This window comes from Pinus tabuliformis, chromosome 3_2 (genome assembly GCF_031772625.1).
Source record: "Pinus tabuliformis cultivar Carrire ecotype Pingquan chromosome 3_2, CPIR1, whole genome shotgun sequence".
In the NCBI taxonomy this organism is placed as follows: Eukaryota; Viridiplantae; Streptophyta; class Pinopsida; order Pinales; family Pinaceae; genus Pinus; species Pinus tabuliformis.
In genome coordinates, this window is record NC_142302.1 from 927,032,317 (window position 1) to 927,051,882 (window position 19,566).

Genomic DNA, 19,566 nt, shown 5'->3' on the forward strand with positions numbered 1-19,566 from the left:
CCTTGGGCTAGCAGCGCTGTCCCTTTTTATAATGGGCAGGTGGAAGTATAAAAAATACAGATAAGTCTTGAAGCAGCGATCCCTTAGGATCAAAGTATGTTGAGGAATTCACCGTATCTTTGATCTTTAGTTGTCATTTCTTCCTCTTGCTCTGATGTCGCAGTTTCTCTTCCTTTTCTTGGTCCATGCGCTTTGATCTTGATTTCCTCGTCTAGATACGGTTTGCTGTCAAAGGGATAGCAGTTGGTTCTGCTTTGTCTTTTCCTCCGGAATAGTGATTTTCCATTTTCTTCAATTTCTACATAGAAAAGGACAATAATTAATCATTTTACATCAATCACAAATCTTATTAATTCTATCATAATCCTTTAACATATTACCGTATTAGAATGTAAAGAAGTTATGATTTAGAGGAAAAGATAAAGAAATAAATGGTAATTACATACCTTTTCCAATGCTCAACACTTTGCGGATATTTTTGACTACGTGGTGTCCTTCAGGAGAATTTTCCTTACTGTTTATTAGTTCTTGTAGCCCTTTCACAGCCTTTCTATCACGTAGTAATTTCATACAAGTCTCCAAAAAGGTGGTAAGCATAGAGGGGTCAACCTATGTAGGCAGTTTGTCTTGAATTCCTATGGTAGAGCCCTCAGTGAAGCTTTTCTTCGCTTCCATGTAGGTTTCTTTCTTGTGATCCAGATCTGATAACCAACAGGAAGTTGGGGTTGAGGAATTGTAAGGTTTTCCAAAATTTTGGAAGCTTTATCCATAAGAGGACAAAGGTGAAGAAGATGATCTCCTTCACATAACCTACAGGGGAATCTAATCTTCCCTTTCTTCTTACCATCGCTAACCAAGGATGCATCATCGACATGATCTCCAAAGGTCGATGGGGATGGTTGATCTAGATTTTGAGACCATACCTCTAAGACTCTGGGAATTCCAGGACAGTCTCAAAGGAGATGGTCACCCTTATACTGTTTGTAAAGGAATTTTACCTTCCGCGAAGGATCGAAAGATTTGTCGACGGTGGGTGCATTTGGAGTAATAGATGCACGGTTGGCCTCTCGCTTATTTGAATTCATCATCATCATCATCATCATCATCTTCTTCTTCTTCTTAGCCTCCTGGTTACTAGATTTCAAACTTTCACCAGGCAAAGTAGAAGAGGAGGGTGAAGAAATAGGGGAAGAAGGCGAGGGGTCAACCTGATAATCATCGTGACGTGATTCAACTAAAGGAGATGGTGAGGTAGGAGTTGGGATACTCGGGATCACCGAGGTCGAAAATTACCAGACATGTAAACCAATGGTTAACCCAGGAAGGGACAACGTCACCATATGAGGAGCACTGGAATTTCCAAAAGAAGGAAAAGGACCAGGATTCCCTTTCGAGGGGAACCCTTGACTGGTGAAATCTGGAAATATTTCCATTGGAATCGACTCTAAAGAATTACTAAGGAAGATAACTTTTACCAAGAATATTTCGTGGGTAGTTAATTTTAAGACACTAAAACAAAACTTTGCCTTTTCATATTTTAAGAGTCAATAAAAGGACGAAAGGTGACTCTATCACTTCCGATTGGAAATGAGCTTGAAAGGAGAAGTGCTCGAATGATATTTTAAGTTCATTGAGTCAAAAAGATCAAATGGATGCTCTGGATGATATAGGTAAACAAGATTACCAGGCAACCGTGAACTGTAGAATACCTCCTGGCGAACCAAAAAGTATGAGCAGGCAATCTCCCCGAATGCTGTGTTCGGTGTATCACATTTGCAAGGCGTTCGACTCAGCTTCCTATTGATAAAAGGAATGCAGCCTTGTGGGGTCTCTCATTATATACTCGACAGTACGGGGAGCACAAATCTATACTAGTGCTGTCTAATGCTGAAGCGAACTACAGTTGCCAGGTTTAAATACGTCGGAACACGTCTCTAGCCTAGACCATTAAATGCAAGCATTAAGTTTCAATGCTTCCTTAGGTTAATTTAATAAATTTTAACGGTTTATCTTGAATTAGGTTTCAATTACAAGGCCCTACCATTCTCATCTGGAAAAACTCCTACATGCAACTATATGAGAAAAGAGATCTTTATCTTTGATGAAAGTCATCATTAATTGAGAGATAGAGAATACAAAATTAATGCAACAATCGAAGAATAAAATCTTTCACTAATAAATAGCCTAAATGCACTTAATCTCCCTATAACAACATAAGAAGTTTCATTCCATTTCCAATGCCTATGATGATGCAATTCTAGCTTCTCAATGACACTACTAATGCAATATTTTCACTTAAGTAAACTAGAATGATGTTCTTCTTTTCATAAAATGCAAAATTAATCTTTCACATAAAGCACTTTAAATGAAAATTTTCACAATTCCAAACAAACAAGCATCAATCAAATCTAAAGCATCATAAATGAAACCAAAAGCAGTTTCTTCCCTAAATCGAACAATCCAAACACATAACTTCTTCAATCGACAAACCAAACAATGTAATCTATGCTTGGAAAGAGAAAAGAGACACTCGAAATAAAAGAACAAACGAGACTATTTCACTCATTCAATTGAAAACAAAGCATACTAGTGAATTTTAGGTGGAAGAAGAGAGTCTGAGGGTCAAGACACACAGGCACTAGAATGGGAGAAATTCTGATTTTTCTTAACTCAAAGACCAGAGTGACTTTTGGGCCAAAAGTAGCACCGATCAGCATGACTGACCAGTACTACAACTAGTGCCAATGGTGATCGGTGCGGCTTTTTGGCCAAAAATAGTGTCGATCGAGGGATTAAAAGAAAAAATAAAAAACAACTTCACACATTAGAGGGTGGGCTAACCAAGAGAGCACACAAAGCAAGCTAAATGAAGCTTTCTAATCAGGTAGAAAATGGTCCAAAAGGCTTACGAGGTCGAAATCATGAGAGAAAAACACACTAGCCAAGATTGGGGTCAGGTCCTAATCTTCACTTACAAGCATCGACATGACTGTCTAACTGACAACAAGCACTAGAGGCTGGTTGACGCGATTGTTTCCCCGTAACTCGCACTGATCGGTGTGACTGTCAGCTAATTAAGTGTGCTGATTGAGGGAGCTAAGGAAAAAAATATATATTTTTTTGAAACAGAGACCAGATCTGTTACTATGAATTTTAGACTTGACCAGTAAGCAGGAGAAAAGAAACAGAACCAAAGGGAAAAAGTGGAACTGGAAAATTTCTCACAAAATCATGAAATCCTAGACAAACAAAAGGATTGGGATCTTCATTGGAGTCACCAATTTGTGGTGAAGTAAAATTATAAGTGCGTACACGAACGAATTCCTCTAGCCCGATAATGGGTCTAGCCACAATAGATACATTCTATGGAAGATTTCCTTAGGTTAGAATCAATCAAGGGGGCCTACCTCTTGGTCGCTTATCCTGGTTAATGATGTCCTTGCTTGCTCGCTCCAACAATCTCTCGCTTCCTTCTTGAAGTTCCTAAAACAAGTAAACAACAATGGCACACAAACATAATAATAGACAAATTGCAATTCAAACTACTTAACGATTCAAGGAACAATAAGACATGGATATGTAATATTACAAGACATGTAGGAAATCAATCGATAGTTGCATATATTAATATCAAAGGGAGATTACAACCATTCATCTTGACATTGCAGTCTTCCTCTGACAAGAACAGTTTCCCACACACTTCTGCTAGCATTCTATGATGGCTTCAAACAAAAATTGTCTAAAGGCTCTTCCCTTTAGGCTTCACTCCAAACCAAAACAAATTTCTCCCTCACAGAACTAGATAGCTATAACTAGTAATGGCTTGCTTGTCTAGTCCAAAATAGTATCAACACTCAATATAACTCTACCAAAACTATCAACTGTGACTAGTTTGTGCTTGGGAAGAAGGGAGGTTTATATAGGAAATATGGATGGGAGATGGATCGTCTTCTCATGGGAGCACGACTTATCCCTTGAGGTAGTTCCATCATTATAGGGGAAAGGAGCCCAAACTTTCATCCTCAACCCTATCCAGCCAAACCATTTACTAGACTTCCATTACAGAGCTTCTAGAGCTGGAAGCTTCGACTCTAATATAAAAAAATTTCCATAACAGGAATGGTGCCACTGGAACACAACTTAGTTTCTCCGGTAGGCATGAGGAGTAGTGCTAATCTTTGCACATCTGCATGGGGAAGACAAAGGCCATTAGCACTGGTCTTGTAGACTCGGCAAAACAGAAGTTTAAGGGGAAATGGTGCAAAAGGGAATTTATCTACTCATGAAGAGGGACACAATGGGAGCTTCTTCATGTAGGCAAAGCATATGGGGTTCACTGTAGAGGTCCTACAGGATCAAGGAATGGGGAGTACAGGGACAGTGACAAAATGTTGTGTAACATATGCCCCCTAAAGTGTGAAGGCCAAGCTGGAGTGAGGGATGAAATGCTTTATAAATCAATGCGGGGAACCGGTCTACCATCGGAAAACCTGCAAGAAAGTATAGATACATATACATAAACTAATATCTCTGTCAAATGATACATGAATCGTGGCATGGACATAGCCATCTAGATAATGATCATGTAAATGGATCCAGGTATGGGTGTAGCCATCCATCAAAGAGTATCAAAATGAAACCAAGGTATGGTCGTAGCCATCCAATAATGAGAAGGATCACAGCCAGCCATCTAATAGAGACATGCATATCATCATAAACCATGTCACACCACTTAGCAACTTGGACTTGTGTAATTTGAGTCCAGAGTCTTGTGCTCCAACACAACATGATCAAAGTACAAATCCTAGCATGCGAATGGATGTATTGACATCGAACATGATAGGAAGTCGCTTGATTACCAGTCAATGATGTAAACTGTTAACAAGCACGAGATGAACCACCAATAATGATGATGTCCCTCAAGGTACTATCAGCACAAGTCACGGAATGTGAATACAGGAACTGAAGTTGACCACTTGTGAAATCACTCGATTGAAAGCTAATGATGTGAACTTGTTGTCGAATGCGAAAAACTTGCCATTAGGGCATGCAAGCTCTAAGGTACTGGAAGGGAGTCTCTCAGTCAACTTCTCGGATAATGAGTTGAAGTCAACAGAAAGCGACCATGTCGAAGGAGGTCAATAATGAATCCCACACCATCGACACGAGATGAGAGGATGCAAAATGATTTTGGATGATACAGAGAATCATAGGTAAGTGTAATTGCAGAAGGACAACTCTTGAACATATCAGCAACACAACTAGAAGTTTGGCAGATTTTGGATCCATGGGATCGGTGGTCATGATGACATGTCAAAGATCAAATGGAAGGCAAAAATGAATGGCCCAAACCCAGGAACATCATGAAAAATATCAAATGGAAGGCAAAAATGAATGGCCCAAACCTAGGAAGGTCAATGATGCAAAGGAGGATGTCCCAACCCGACACGAAGCAAAGAGTGTCATGTGCAAGAGTGAGCTGCCGACACGACTGATAGATTTCCAGTTTTCCCCCCCACCATTTATGGCGAGTACCCCAATTATTTTTTAATTTCAAGCTTGAAGGGGATAACATATTCTTGCACTGTAAGTTCATCCTTCAGACGAATCTGACCTAGTAAGTTTAATGAGCCCTAGGAAGGAGAAGCTCATGTTCATCATCGTGATGAATTCGATGCCGTTTAATAGTTTAACGAGTCCGACAAAGGTGTAACTCGATATATTTTTCATGTTTAGAGAGTTTGAAAAAGACACGTAAAAGAAAACTCCACATGGTTCCTTTTCGTACATTTGTTTCTCTTGAGCCCGAAAAGGTAGAAAACAATACTCGAGAGAACCGCTTGACCATTTCAGTCAAGGAGTACCTTTTTCATAAATAGTGCATCCCAGCCCGAAAAAGAGGTAAACTTATATTGGGCTCACAACGTTTCACATCCATTAACAAGTCTGAAACAGCAAGGGCTTGACCATCTTTTCACTTTTAAAGGGTCAGAAAAGAGCTGAAAGCGGACCCCCCCTTTTTATTCTCTTTAACAAGTTAAAAAGGGAAAAATACTTGGCAATATTTTCATTTTTTACGAGTCCGAAAAGAGCTTAAAGGTGACTCATCTTGGAGGAACGAGTGGTATAAAGGGTAGAAACTAGTTCCAGAAATGGAGGAACTACTCAAAACATGTAATGCTCAAGAGGCTGGTTAACAAAGCCACTCATCGCTGTGGTCCCTTTGGAAAGGAAAAAAAACCAAGTGAAAGCATATGATTGGCCAAAGAGATGGAGGAAATGGAATAAAACAACCAAGGCTCATATAGGAAAAATCAACTGATTCAAATGACAATCACGAGATGTAAATCAGGCTTGGGTTCATTTTTACACAAGCTTGAACCATGGAGAAATCTACTTGGATTCGGTTTCATGTTTACACAAGCTTGAAATGAAAAACTATGCTTGCTATAAGTTTTCATGCCCCCAACATAATGAATCAATCGAGGTACATGCCCCCCAAGCTTCATGTCAATCAACTAGGTGGATGGAATGAAGGTTCACTTTCGATATCTTGGAAAGAATCGACTGGGATTTTACAAGATCTTAATCAAAGACTCAATTTGGAAAAGGGAGTTGTTTCATTTTCTAATGAGGTTGACATAGTGAAGGAACTATCCTCAAGGCAGTTGTTTCATTTTTTAACGAGCTTGACATAAGACAAAGAACTATGCTTTGCATCCCTTGTTTCATTTTTTAACGAGGTCGACACAAGAACAAGAACTATCCTCAAGACCATTGTTTCATTTTTTAATGAGGTTGATACAGGAAGAAACTATCCTCATACACCTTGATTTAGTTTTTAACGAGCTTGACACAAGACAAGGAACTATGCTCACACCCCTCGTTTCATTTTTGAACGAGGTTGACACAAGACCAGGAACTATCCTCATGACCCTTGTATCATTTTTTAATGAGGTTGATATAGGAAGAAACTGTCCTCGGACACCTTGATTCATTTTTTAATGAGCTTGACACAAGACAACAGACTATGCTCACACCCCTTGTTTCATTTTTTAATGAGGTTGACACAAGACCAGGAACTATACTCATACATCTGTTCATGAACCATATGAGAACATGGCTCCCAAGAGGTCTTCACTAGACGAAAGAACCATGCTCTAGGAGGAATACATGTCAATTGGTACCATAGACAGATTGGGTTCCAATGCCCCCAATACATAATGTACTATACCATTTGTGTGATCATCAATAGATGTGGAGACAGAATGGTAGCCACATAATTGACCTGTGGCGAGGAAGGTACTGCTTGAAAACAAGAGCCGATAGGGGATGATGTGATCATCAGCAGATGTTGAGACAGAACGGGTAGCCACATAATTGACTTGTGGCAGGGAAGGTACTGCTTGAAAACAAGAGCCGATAGGGGATGATGGTTGCAAAGGAGGAACCGGTGACCAATAAATGACAATTGATCAATGGTCACTATTCTCGCTTCGTGTGGAAAACAAACCACACAGAAAAGTGAAGAAACAAGAGCTCCCTTGATATAAACATAGTCATGTCCAAGGAGAAGATTGAAACCTAAGGGACCTTGGACTACCATCACGTCTATATAGATGGTCTTTCCTCCCAAAGTAAGAGGCAACTTCGAAAGGATTCCTAAGGGTTGACTAGTTCTTTCGTTGAAAGCCAACAGATTCTGGGTGACAGGCACAAGCTGTGGGGAGCCCAAAGCTTTCCAAGTAGTAGAAGAAATGATGCTAACCAACACACCTTCATCTAATATAGTGTACTACCATATTATAGGCTTGTACTGTAATCTGGAAAGGAACATAAGATGGGAGGTGGAAAGCGGTCAAGTGACTCCAATCAAAAGAAACAACAGAACTACTTGGTGGGGGCATCATATGATTGCCCCCATGTTGTGCAGGAATAGAAGAAGGACTCTCCTGAACAAATGGGATGTGAGGGTCACTCTTTAATTAATGAGAATCTGAGGAGATGAGACTAACATGAGCAGTATGATCACCACTCTCTTCCGGAACAGAGTGAACAACTGGTGGCAGAACCAAGTCGACACTCTTTTCAACCAACGGTTGGTCGAGAATAGACACAGGAGGGTCACGCTCAAGAAGAGCAGGATGGGCAAGAGATGAATCCATGTCAATCTCTTTACCAATCGGGAGAGGGTCAGAAGAAAGCCTTTGATAACCAATAGGAAGTTGGGGTTGAGGAACTATAAGGTTTTCCAAAACTTTGGAAGATTTATCCATAAGAGGAAAAAGGTGAAGAAGATGCTTTCCTTCACATAAGCTACAGGGGAATCTAATCTTCCCTTTCTTCTTACCATCGCTAACTGAAGATGCAACATCGACATGATCTCTAGAGGTCAATGGGGATGGTCGATCCAGATTTTGAGACCATACCTCTAAGACTCTGGGAATTCCAAGACTGTCTCGAAGGAGATGGTCACCCTTACATAACCTGCAAGGGAATTTTACCTTCTGCGAAGGATCGAAAGGTTTGTCGATGGGGGATTCATTTGGAGTAATAGATGCATGGTTTTCCTCTCACTTATTTGACTTCTTCATCTTCATCTTCTTCTTCTCCTTATTAACCTCCTGGTCACTGGATTTCAAACTTTCACCAGGCGAAGTAGAAGAGAAGGGTGAAGAAATAGGGGAAGAAGGTGAGGGGTCAAACTAAGAATCATCGTGATGTAATGCAACTGAAGGAGATGGCAGGGCAGGAGTTGGGACGCTTGGGATCATCGAGGTCGAAAATAACCAGATAGGTAAACCAATGGTTAACCTAGGAAGGGACAACGTCGCCATATAAGGAGCACCAGCGTTTCCAAAAGAAGGAAAAGGACCAGGATTCCCTTCTGAGGGGAACCCTTAACTGGTGGAACCTTGAAATGTTTCCATTGGAATTGACTCTAAATAATTACTAAGGAAGATAACTTTTACCAAGAATATTTCGTGGGTAGTTAATTTTAAGACATTGAAACAAAACCTTTCCTTTTCATATTTTAAGAGTCAAGAAAAGGACGAAATGTGACTCTATCACTTCTGATTGGAAACGAGCTTGAAAGGACAAGTGCTCGAATGATATTTTAAGTTTAATGAGTCAAAAATATCAAATGAATGCTCTGGATGATCTAGGTAAATAGGATTACCAGGCAACCGTGAACTGCAGAATACCTCCTGGCGAACCAAGAAGTACGAGCAGGCAATCTCCCCGAATGTTGTGTTTGGTGTATCACGTTTGCAAGGCAGCCGACTCAGCTTCCTAAGGATAAAAGGATTGCAGCCTAGTGGGGTCTCCCGTTATATACTCGATAGTAAGGGGAGAAAAAATCTGTACTAGCGCTGTCTAATGCTGAAGCGAATGACAATTTCCAGGTTTAAAGACATGGAAACACATCTCTAGCCTAGACCACTAAATGTGAGCATTAAGTTTCAATGCTTCCTTAGGTTAATTCAATAACTTTTAACAGTTGATCTTGAATTAGGTTTCAATTACAAGCCCCTATCGCTGTAATCTGGAAAAAATCCTACATGCAACTATATGAGAAAATAGATCTCTATCTTCGATGAAAGTCATCACTAATTGAGAGATAAAGAATACAAAATTAATGCAACAATCGAAGAATAAAATATTTCACTAATAAATAGCCTAAATGCACTTAATCTTCCTATAACAACATAATAAGTTTCATTCCATTTCCAATGCCTATGATGATGCAATTCTAGCTTCTCAATGATGCTACTAATGAAATATTTTCGCTTAAGTAAACTAGAATGACGTTCTTCTTTTCATAAAATGCAAAATTAATCTTTCACATAAAGCACTTTAAATGAAAATTTTCACAATTCCAAACAAACAAGTGTCAATCAAATCCAAAGCATCATAAATGAAACTAAAAGAAAATTCTTCCCTGAATCGAACAAACCAAACACATAAATTCTTCAATCGACAAACCAAGCAATGTAATCTATGCTTGGAAAGAGAAAAGAGACACTCAAAATAAAAGAACAAACAAGACTCTTTCACTCATTCAATTGAAAAAAAAGCTTCCTAGTCACTTCTAGGTGGAAGAAGAGAGTCTGAGGGTCAAGACACACTGGCATTGGAATGGGAGAAACATTGATTTTTCTTAACTCAGAGACTGAAGCGACTTTTGGGCCAAAAGTAGCACCAATCGGCACGACTGACCAGTACTAAAACTAGCGCTGATTGCTGATCGACGTGACTTTTTGGCCAAAAATAGCACTAATTGAGGGATTCAAAGAAAAAATAAAAAGAAAACTTCACAGAAGGCGAGACTTAACACATCAGAGGGTGGGCTAAACCAAGCGAGCACACAAAGCAAGCTAAATGAAGCTTTCTAATCAAGGAGAAAATGGTCCAAAAGGCTTATGGGGTCGAAATCATGAGAGCAAAACACACTGGCCAAGATTGGGGTCAGGCCCTAATCTTCACTTACAGGAATCGACATGTCTGTCTAACTAATAACAAGCACTAGAGGCTTGTCAATGTGACTGTCAGCGAATTAAGCGTGTTGATCGAGGGAGCTAAGGAAAAAATAAATATTTTTGAGATAGGGACCAGATCTGCTACTATGAATTTTAGACTCGGGACAGTAAGCAGGAGAAAAGAAACAGAACCAAAGGGAAAAAGTGGAATTGGAAAAGTTCTCATGAAATCATGAAATCCAAGACAAACAAAAGGATTGGGATCCCCAGTGGAGTCACCAATTTGTGGTGAAGTAAAATTATAAGTGCGGACACAAACGAATTCCTCTAGCCCGATAATGGGTCTAGCCACAATAAATACATTCTATGGAAGATTTCCTTAGGTTAGAATCAATCAAGAGGGCCTACCTCTTGGTCGCTTATCCTGCTTGATGATGTCCTCGCTTGCTTTCTCTAGCAATCTCTCGCTTCCTTCTTCAAGTTCCTGAAACAAGTAAACAACAAGGACACAGAAATATAATAACAGACAAATTACAATTCAAACTACTTAACAATTCAAGTAACATTAAGATATGGATATGTAATATTAAAAGACATGTAGGAAATCAATTGATAGTTGCATATATTAATATCAAAGAGAGATTACAACCATTTGTCTTGACGTTGCAGTCTTCCAAAGACAAGACCAAGTTCCCACACACTTCTGCTAGCATTCCACGATGGTTTCAAACAACAGTAGTCTAAAGGCTCTTCCCTTGAGGATTCACTCCAAACCAAAACAAACTTCTCCCTCACACAACTAGATAGCTACAACTTGTAATGGCTTGCTTGTCTACTCCAAAAATAGTATCAACACTAAAAAATAACTCTGCCAAAACTATCAACTGTGACTAGTTTGTTCTTGGGAAGAAGGGAGGTTTATATAGGAAATATGGATGGGAGATGGATCCTCTTGTCATGGGAGAAGGACTTATCCCTTGAGTTAGTTTCATCATTATAGGGGAAAGGAGTCCAAACTGTCATCCTCGACCCCATCCAACCAAACCATTTACCAGACTTCCATTACAGAGCTTCTAGAGCTGGAAGCTTCAGCTCTAATTTAAAAAACTTTCCATAATAGGATTGGTGAGACTGGAACACAGCTCAGTCGCTCTAGTCGGTAGGAGGAGTAGTGCTAACCTCTGCACATCGGTGTGTGGAAGACAAAGGCCATTAACGTCGGTCTTGTAAACTGGGAAAAAAAGAAGTTTTAGGGGAAATGGTGCAAAAGGGAATTATCTACTCATGAAGAGGGACACAATGGGAGTTTATTCATGAAGGCAGAGCATACGGAGTTCACTGTAGAGGTCCTCCAGGATCAAGGAATGGGGAGTACAAGGACAGTGACAAAATGTTGTGTAACACTCAGCTCTCATCATCTGTAAGTTCTGGGTGGGATGTTAAGGCTCCGGCTTCTTCTCTTGCATCTTAGATATCAACACAGGGCATTCTTCTATTGTGTGGTAAAACTGAGTGCAGTATTAACATGACAGGTGTGTCTGGCTCATACACTCCCATGCGTAGTGCCCTAGTATTCCGTAATTATAGAAAATGACCTGTCCATGATCTCTACCAGGTCCTCCTCCTCCTTGGCCTCGTTCGCGCCCCTGATATCCTCCACACGCTCCTCTAGCACCCTAATATAGAGGCCAAGTTTCTTCTTGCATTCGATATGTAGACGTCCTTTCCATCATCAATTCGTAGCTACGAAAATGGGGATCATCGTAACCCACCGATTTATAGAAATTGTAAAATAATTGTTGTGGTGTTTGTACAAACTTTTGCAGCAAGTGACAATTATTCGTTACATGCTTTCCAGCCATATGATAGATAACGCACCATAGCACAGGCCTCTTGCTTAGTTCTGTTGGATCTTCCTACCTCAGGGGCATTGGCCCTCCCCCTTTAATATAATTCGCGAAGACAGGGCAGTGATCTTTATCATGCCCCTGGATTTTACACTTGAGGCACCAAACTTCTTCATGCACCTCTGGCCGAGCCGCTTTTTATCTTTTCAATATATGCAATTCTAGGCAAAGGTTCTACAACTACGTGTGAATCTGTTGAACTCCCAAAGAAGCATCCTGAATAGGTGTTTCATGCAATCTTCAAAGCTTCCGCCTGAGTTCCTATCTTTTGTTGTGACAATGCAATCCTTAGGTGGGGCAGGAGTGAGGCTACAAACCATTCACAGTGCTGACTATCTGTAAGATTCATATTAACTTTGTGGATTATGCACTTCAATCTTTGATCTAACTCCAAAGGCGTTTCACCGACCCTCATTGTGATTTCCTTGAATCCAACTACTGATTGCAATTTAGACTTAGGCTTACCAAATTCTTGGTTCAGAGCGGTCTGAGTGTCTTCTACTGACACCAATGGATTATCAGTGCAGTAATTAATGTACCATGTCAACGCGCGATCTTGTAGAGCAATAACCAACTGTGCTTCTTTTCTATTATAATCCATAATCTGTTGTGCTATCCACATAGCCTTCGCAACAAAATGAAACTAATCTGGATCCTCACTTCCTAAGCCCTTGAAAAAGGACAACTTCATTGTATTCGACATGTTGAACGGTGGTGGTGGTGGTGGCGGCGTGGGCGAAGGTGTATTTTGTGGAGGTGAAGGTGGGGGTGGCATGGACGGATGATGTATTTGTGGGAAACCCTGTCTTATCAACTGGACAACGCTCCATGGTGAAGCTTGTACTACTCCCTCATCGTCACTTAAAGGAGGTACAATCAAAGGACAATATTCAGGACCTGCTTTTCCTTGATTTATAAAACTTCGTCCACTTCGTGTAGATCCAAACATCAAGGTAATGGCATAACCCAAATTTCACACAAGAGAATCTTAATCCAAGTATTCAAAGATCTCAAATACTTACCTCGTGGTACCTTGACGAAGTGTCACTCTTCTTAGCTATAACTGACTGAGGTATCAACCGCAAACTCTGTAACAAATACTCATATGACTCAATCAAGCCAGTGGTCAACAATGCACACGATCTTATCTTAAAGAAGCTTTCAACCACTGCACTAGCTCCGAGGTCCACACTATCAGACCATCAAGCGTCCACCTTCCTTGGCCGTCTCCCAATTTAGCGATCCACTCATATAGTTTGATCAGGAAGGTGCAGAAGAAGATTTCGTGTATTTCTGTGTATAAATATCTGTCCAACCACTATGCTTTTGTTAGGCATGGATTTCTATTTTCTTACACTTCTCAATTTCTTTTTTGGTCGGATTCTGGTGATGCGACATCATACATCTCTTTATGCAGATCCATGTCCCGGCAACAAAACCATTTTTTGGCTTAGTGGGTCCTGACCGAGGTTCAGAATTAGTTGTGCCAAACTAATCCCTACACTACTGGCCCTTTCGGCATCAATCCATGGTGTGCGAACTGAAGTCTCACCCGAAGCAATATAGGGGGATGCTGGAACCAAGTTTCCGCACCCAGAGATCAGTGTGATGACCTTTTGAGACCTAGATTTTCCTTCACGTATATCGATAAGCCTTTATGGCTTATCACTGTAACTTCCTTTAATCAACCTCTAGACCTTCGCGAAGGTCTACGACCGGCTTTTGTGGACCCTAGATAGGCGAATTAACTACTTATGCCCACCATAGATTACTCTTAGACCAGTATTTACTCAGATCTACTTAAGTGTTCGATAAATTTAACAGAAAGCATTATAATCTTCACGTAATCACTTAACATCAATTGCATTCAGATAATAAGACGGATCAAGTAAAGTTGTGCATCACTACATCATTACTTCATAAGGCATTATTTATCATAGCATATAGAGCATTCATACATAACAGAAGTGAAGAGATATAACACATGAATTTATATAACAATCTTCTTTATTGATATTCGATAAATTTAACAGAAAGAATTATAATCTTCATGTAATCACTTAACATCAATTGCATTCAGATAATAATTCGAATCAAGTAAATTCGCACATCACTACATCATTACTTCATAAGGCATTATTTATCACAGCATATAGAGCATTCATACATAACAGAAGTGAAGAGATATAACACATGAATTTATATAACAATCTTCTTTATTGATATTCAGTTAAGCTTACAGACTCAAGACTTCCCTGTGCACTCAACTGCAGGGGTCCACGCACTCAGCCGTGGAAAATACTCTAGGCCTCTATGCACTCAGCTGTAGAGCCTTTTTCCTTGTTTAAGACTTCTATCTCAATCTTCCTTCTATCATCCCATTACATTCATCATATCTTATCATGCCTTAGAATATCTAAGGCACACCTATTTATACAATCCTATGGTTCGCAGACCATGGGTAGATCTTCAAAAACCGACTCAGTATTACCTAGAAGAGGGTAAAACCCCTTTTTGACTCTTAACTAGCTACGCACTCCGCAACCACAATTTGCAGAGACTTTATATCTTTTTACATAAAAACTTGGGCTTTGCCTCAAAACCTGAGCTTTTGCCCCAAAACTAACCCAGGGGACCCCATCCCAATAGGAAGCATCCTCCTTGAAATGAGGTAGATTTCCCCTCCAAAATCTCTCAAAAACTGGATCTAGTTCTCAATTAGTGGAGCTCCAGAATTTTTCAATAATTTCACAATATTTTTTTTCATTTATTATCCAATATTGACCCTGTTATAATAGGGAGAAAGTCCTTAGATTATCTCCTCCTCCAAATCTTCATAATCTGCCCAATAGTCTACAAAAATAAATAATATTAGGCACAAATATGCAATTATCTCTAAACCTTCCTAATGAACATATTAAAGTTAAAAATATGTCATTTAATTGAAAAATAGAAGTTTAATTTGTTGAAGGATGGTCACATAGGCATTAATTTATGTTTAATTTAGAGGCCCATCATACCCCCCTACTAAAAGTGTTGCTCATCCTCTAAGAAATATAGTGACCTAACTGTGCCCCATTCATGGCCTTGGTGGACTCCTTAACATGCCAAGCTACCTTGGAAGGAATTTTGGCACATATTCTCTTGCTCCGCCCTCTTCCTGTTTTACCCCAACTTTTTCTTCTACTTCTTCTTTTTGGCTGCAGGTAAGGCAATTCTTTGCTTCTAAAATTATTTCAATTCCCTTTCTTATCAGGATCAATTCAAAGAAAACATCCACATTTCATTTTTTTATTTGTAAAATTTTATAAGATGTTTCCCATAGGTTTTAGTACTGAAAACAAATGAAATTTTTTTAGGCTTCTTATTCACATAAGGCAAGGAGAAATATTTATTTACCCTTCCTTTGGGTGTTGTCCTTTGAATCCTAGGATTTTGAGGTGAAAATTGCTCAAAATCGGGGTCTTTTGCAAATCACTAGACTTTCCTGTAGCACACTGTGTTCTCTTATAGTAAATATGTCCCTTCCTGTAGTAGCTATGCTTGTCCTATAGCAAATTTGTTTCTCTTGTACCAACTCTGTTTCTGGTGATAGGCTTATTTGATGTCATTTTTTTTCTATATTTTCTGATCTTGAGGGCTCTTTTTGGGTATTTTCTTCTGCTTTATGTTGTCCTCCTTCTTCTTCCTCTGTATTTTCTCCTTCCTTTTTCTCTTCCACTTCCTCTTCTTTCCTACCTCCAACACTAGATTTATGTGTCTCTTTTTATTGTGTTGTGGTGAGGGCTTATGTTTGAATGAATTCTTCTCTGTCTAAGTCATAAAGTCAGTCCACAACATAGGGTTCTTGAGGTGGATAAGGCATTCATGATAATGAGGCCATGATGGAAATGTGCTAGTGCCTCGTTTCCTCACTCTCTGGCTCATTTCAATGATGGACTAAAGGAGGAAATGTGGAACACTGAGCCTAATTGGAATTCGAAAACTTGTTTCAAACCTTAGCTCATAGAGCAACATAAATTGATGAGAATTCACAAGAATCAAAATCCCCTTAAAATATATGTACCTTTCTTCAATTGAAACCTCCTCCTATGACTTCTACTCCTACTTCTTCAAATTATTTGAAGGCAGTTTCCAAGATTTTTCTTTGAGCAGTCTAGGGTGTAGAGGGCGGTTAATGATTTTTGGTCATAGAGGGAGATGAATTGTACCCCCTACCTTAGTGAAAAACTCCCTCTACTCTTTCCTTGCCTCTCTTATGTGAGAAAATAAAAATTTCAAAAGAATTTAATTTCACATCTTGTAGCAAGCAAAAATCTCTATGCAATTGTATGGAAAGTGAAGAGGGAGAAGGTCACTTACCCTTTTCAGGATGACTCCTTTATGTTCATGGGGGGTTTAAGGAAAATTCTAGTGGTTTCAGCTCATTTTCTTCTCTTAATTCAACACTGTAGCATATCATCTATGTTCCTGTATCAATCCAGGTACTCCTGTAGCAGTGGTATCCAGTCTTGTAGCACCTCTTGTAGCACCTCTTGTAGCACCTCCTGTAGCACCTAAAAACTTAGCATGTAGCTCATTTATAGGACCCTAGGTAACCCCTAGTAGTGTTATAGCTCCAAATCTCACTCTTATGGTTTGTGATGCTGTACTCATGGCCTAGGGCAACCCCTCCTTCCAGACCTGGTCCTAAAATTTAAAAAACAGTGTTTTATCCCTTATACGCGACATTGCCCTGAGTTAAACGCGTGTATATGCGGGTCTGTGTATACCCAACCCGCATGTATGTATTAAAACACTTAAAAAAATATAAAATTCCTTCTTTTCGGGCAGAGATCGCGGGTTTTACCTCCTGATCACCGGTTAGTGCCCGTGGCCCAACTGTTCCCAACCAACTCCTAACTAAAAAAACTACTTTGGAGATGGTATAAAAAGACCTCAAAGGGAAGGCCTAGAGGGAGAGAATAGAGAGAAAGGTTATTATGCTGAGATTTTTCCCTTGACCAGGTCTGAAGTCCCTAGTGCCTTCTGCACTTCCCCCATTTTGTACAGGAAACCTTGGTTTCCTTGTGTGTTGATGTTCATCCACCATTTATGACATCATGGAGAGAGTCATGGAAGGAGTTTTGTTAGAGGCTTGAGGCTGGAACAGATCCGGAAGGAAGCTTTGCTTGGAGCCTGCTGAAGGTGACTTAGGTGAACATATTCCTTTTTATGTACTTTATTTGTCTATAATAAAAGAAACACGTGTCTTGGTTCCCGAAACGAATCTTCTTTATGTTAATGATATTCATGTTTTGAATTCATGTGTAAATGGTTGTTTGGATTTCATAACTAACTTCCTTTCTTTATAACATGAAGATAGTTTCTTTATAAGTTTTTGTCCATGTACTGCTGTGTTCTTGGAATTGGTTGTTTTGCAGGACAAAAGAGAAGAAGGGAACTCCAAGAAGGGTTTGGACCCTAAAGGCCTTCTCAAACGTAGGACCGAAGGTACGTACCCTTATCATAGAATTTGCTTACAATAGCATAATGGCTGTATGAATGCATGTTTCTTTGAATAGACAACTTTCAGTCTGCTAGGGTTTCACCCAAAAAGCCCTAGGGGAGTAATTCCCTCTACCAGAATTGGCGACTCCACTGTGGACAACACTCTTGTTGTTCCTAGTTTGGGTGTTTTTCAAGCCAATCAGGGCTCAACTGCCTTGTCTGCTTATTGTTACTGTCTGGTCTGTTCTTGAACTTTAAGCTTTGCCAGTTTCTTCAATTTTTCTTTTTTATTTGTCTTGAAGCTTTTCATATACGCTGTTTTTCTTAGATACAGAGGCGTATATACGCTTGTTTCTTTGAGTGAACCCGCGTATACACAGGTTTCCTCAAACACAGTCGCGTATACACGCAATCTGTACTATAGTACAGTCGCGTATATATTCCAATTTTCAAGATTTTTAAATCTTTTTGGCCTCTGAAGGTTTGTCTGGTGGTTTGAGTCAATCTGCAACGGTCATTTTCCAGTATCAGTTATTTGTTTCACAGCGAGCATCTCGTTCTGAATTCTCTCTGGTTATAATGAGTGTTGGTCTTGTGTTTTGTTGATTGCAAGCGTCATCGTTTTTGGCTAAAGCACACAAGATTTCTTGTTAGGAATCTTGGCTACTCTGTTTCATCAGGGTAGGAAGATTGAATTCAATCTTTGTGTTAATCTTTCTTTTGGTGACTTTGTGTTTGCTTGACAAAATCGCTTTTTGTGACCATCTACTTCTTTGTTTCATGAAAGTTGTTGTTTGACACTTTCTTGGAATTTGTCTTTTTGATCTTTTTGCTTTCATTGCTGCTTTTGATTGTTAAGAGCGATTTTAAACACATTTATTTCGGTTGGGTTTTCATCCATTAAGTGGTGTTGATTCGCAAAAGTGTTTAATTGCCTATTCTTCAATCACAAGTTTCAGTGTTGTTCAGAGCATTTTTTGAAAAGACTTTTTTGTTTGTTGCTTTGAAGAAAATCTTTTGAAAATCTTAGTTTTTCTTTCTTGAACTTGATTTTCATTTGGTTTCCTTTTAGAGAAGTGAAAGTGCTTTATGTTTGTCTTAGAACTTGTTTTTAGTGTTTAGACGAAGTGAATGGAAACATCTCATATTCCATCTAGGCATCTTAAGTGGCAAGATAAAGTTTTATAAGAAGGCAACTTTCATTTTTGTTTTTAGAGTAGTTTTGAATCTTGCATCCACATATAGTTGTTGCATTAAGATAGATTTGCATCCCCTTTTAGGCATACATAGCTTTGTTAGCTTTTGTGAGTGTGAAGTGTGCATTAACGAAGAGAAAAGGAAATTTTTTTTTATTAGAAGTACCTCTGAACCCTATAGAAATTGCTCTTCATCGAAAAATAAAAAATTGCATGTAGTTAAGTTTTTATTAATTTCTTTTGCGTCAAAAAACACCACTAGTTTCACTTCCGTTACCTTGTGACTTAAAGAACAACGTAATAAAATCAAGCGCTAACTAAAATTCACTAGAACTTTTTGTTTTAGTTAGTTATGTTAGTGTCAGTCTTTCCAGCCTTCTTCCAGTGATCAAACGTTCTCTTACAAAGTGATTTTGAAGTGTCAAGGTCAAATTTTGTCATTTCAGTGAGTCTTCAAGCAAAATTTGGTCACTAGGCATTAGGTCTAGGGTT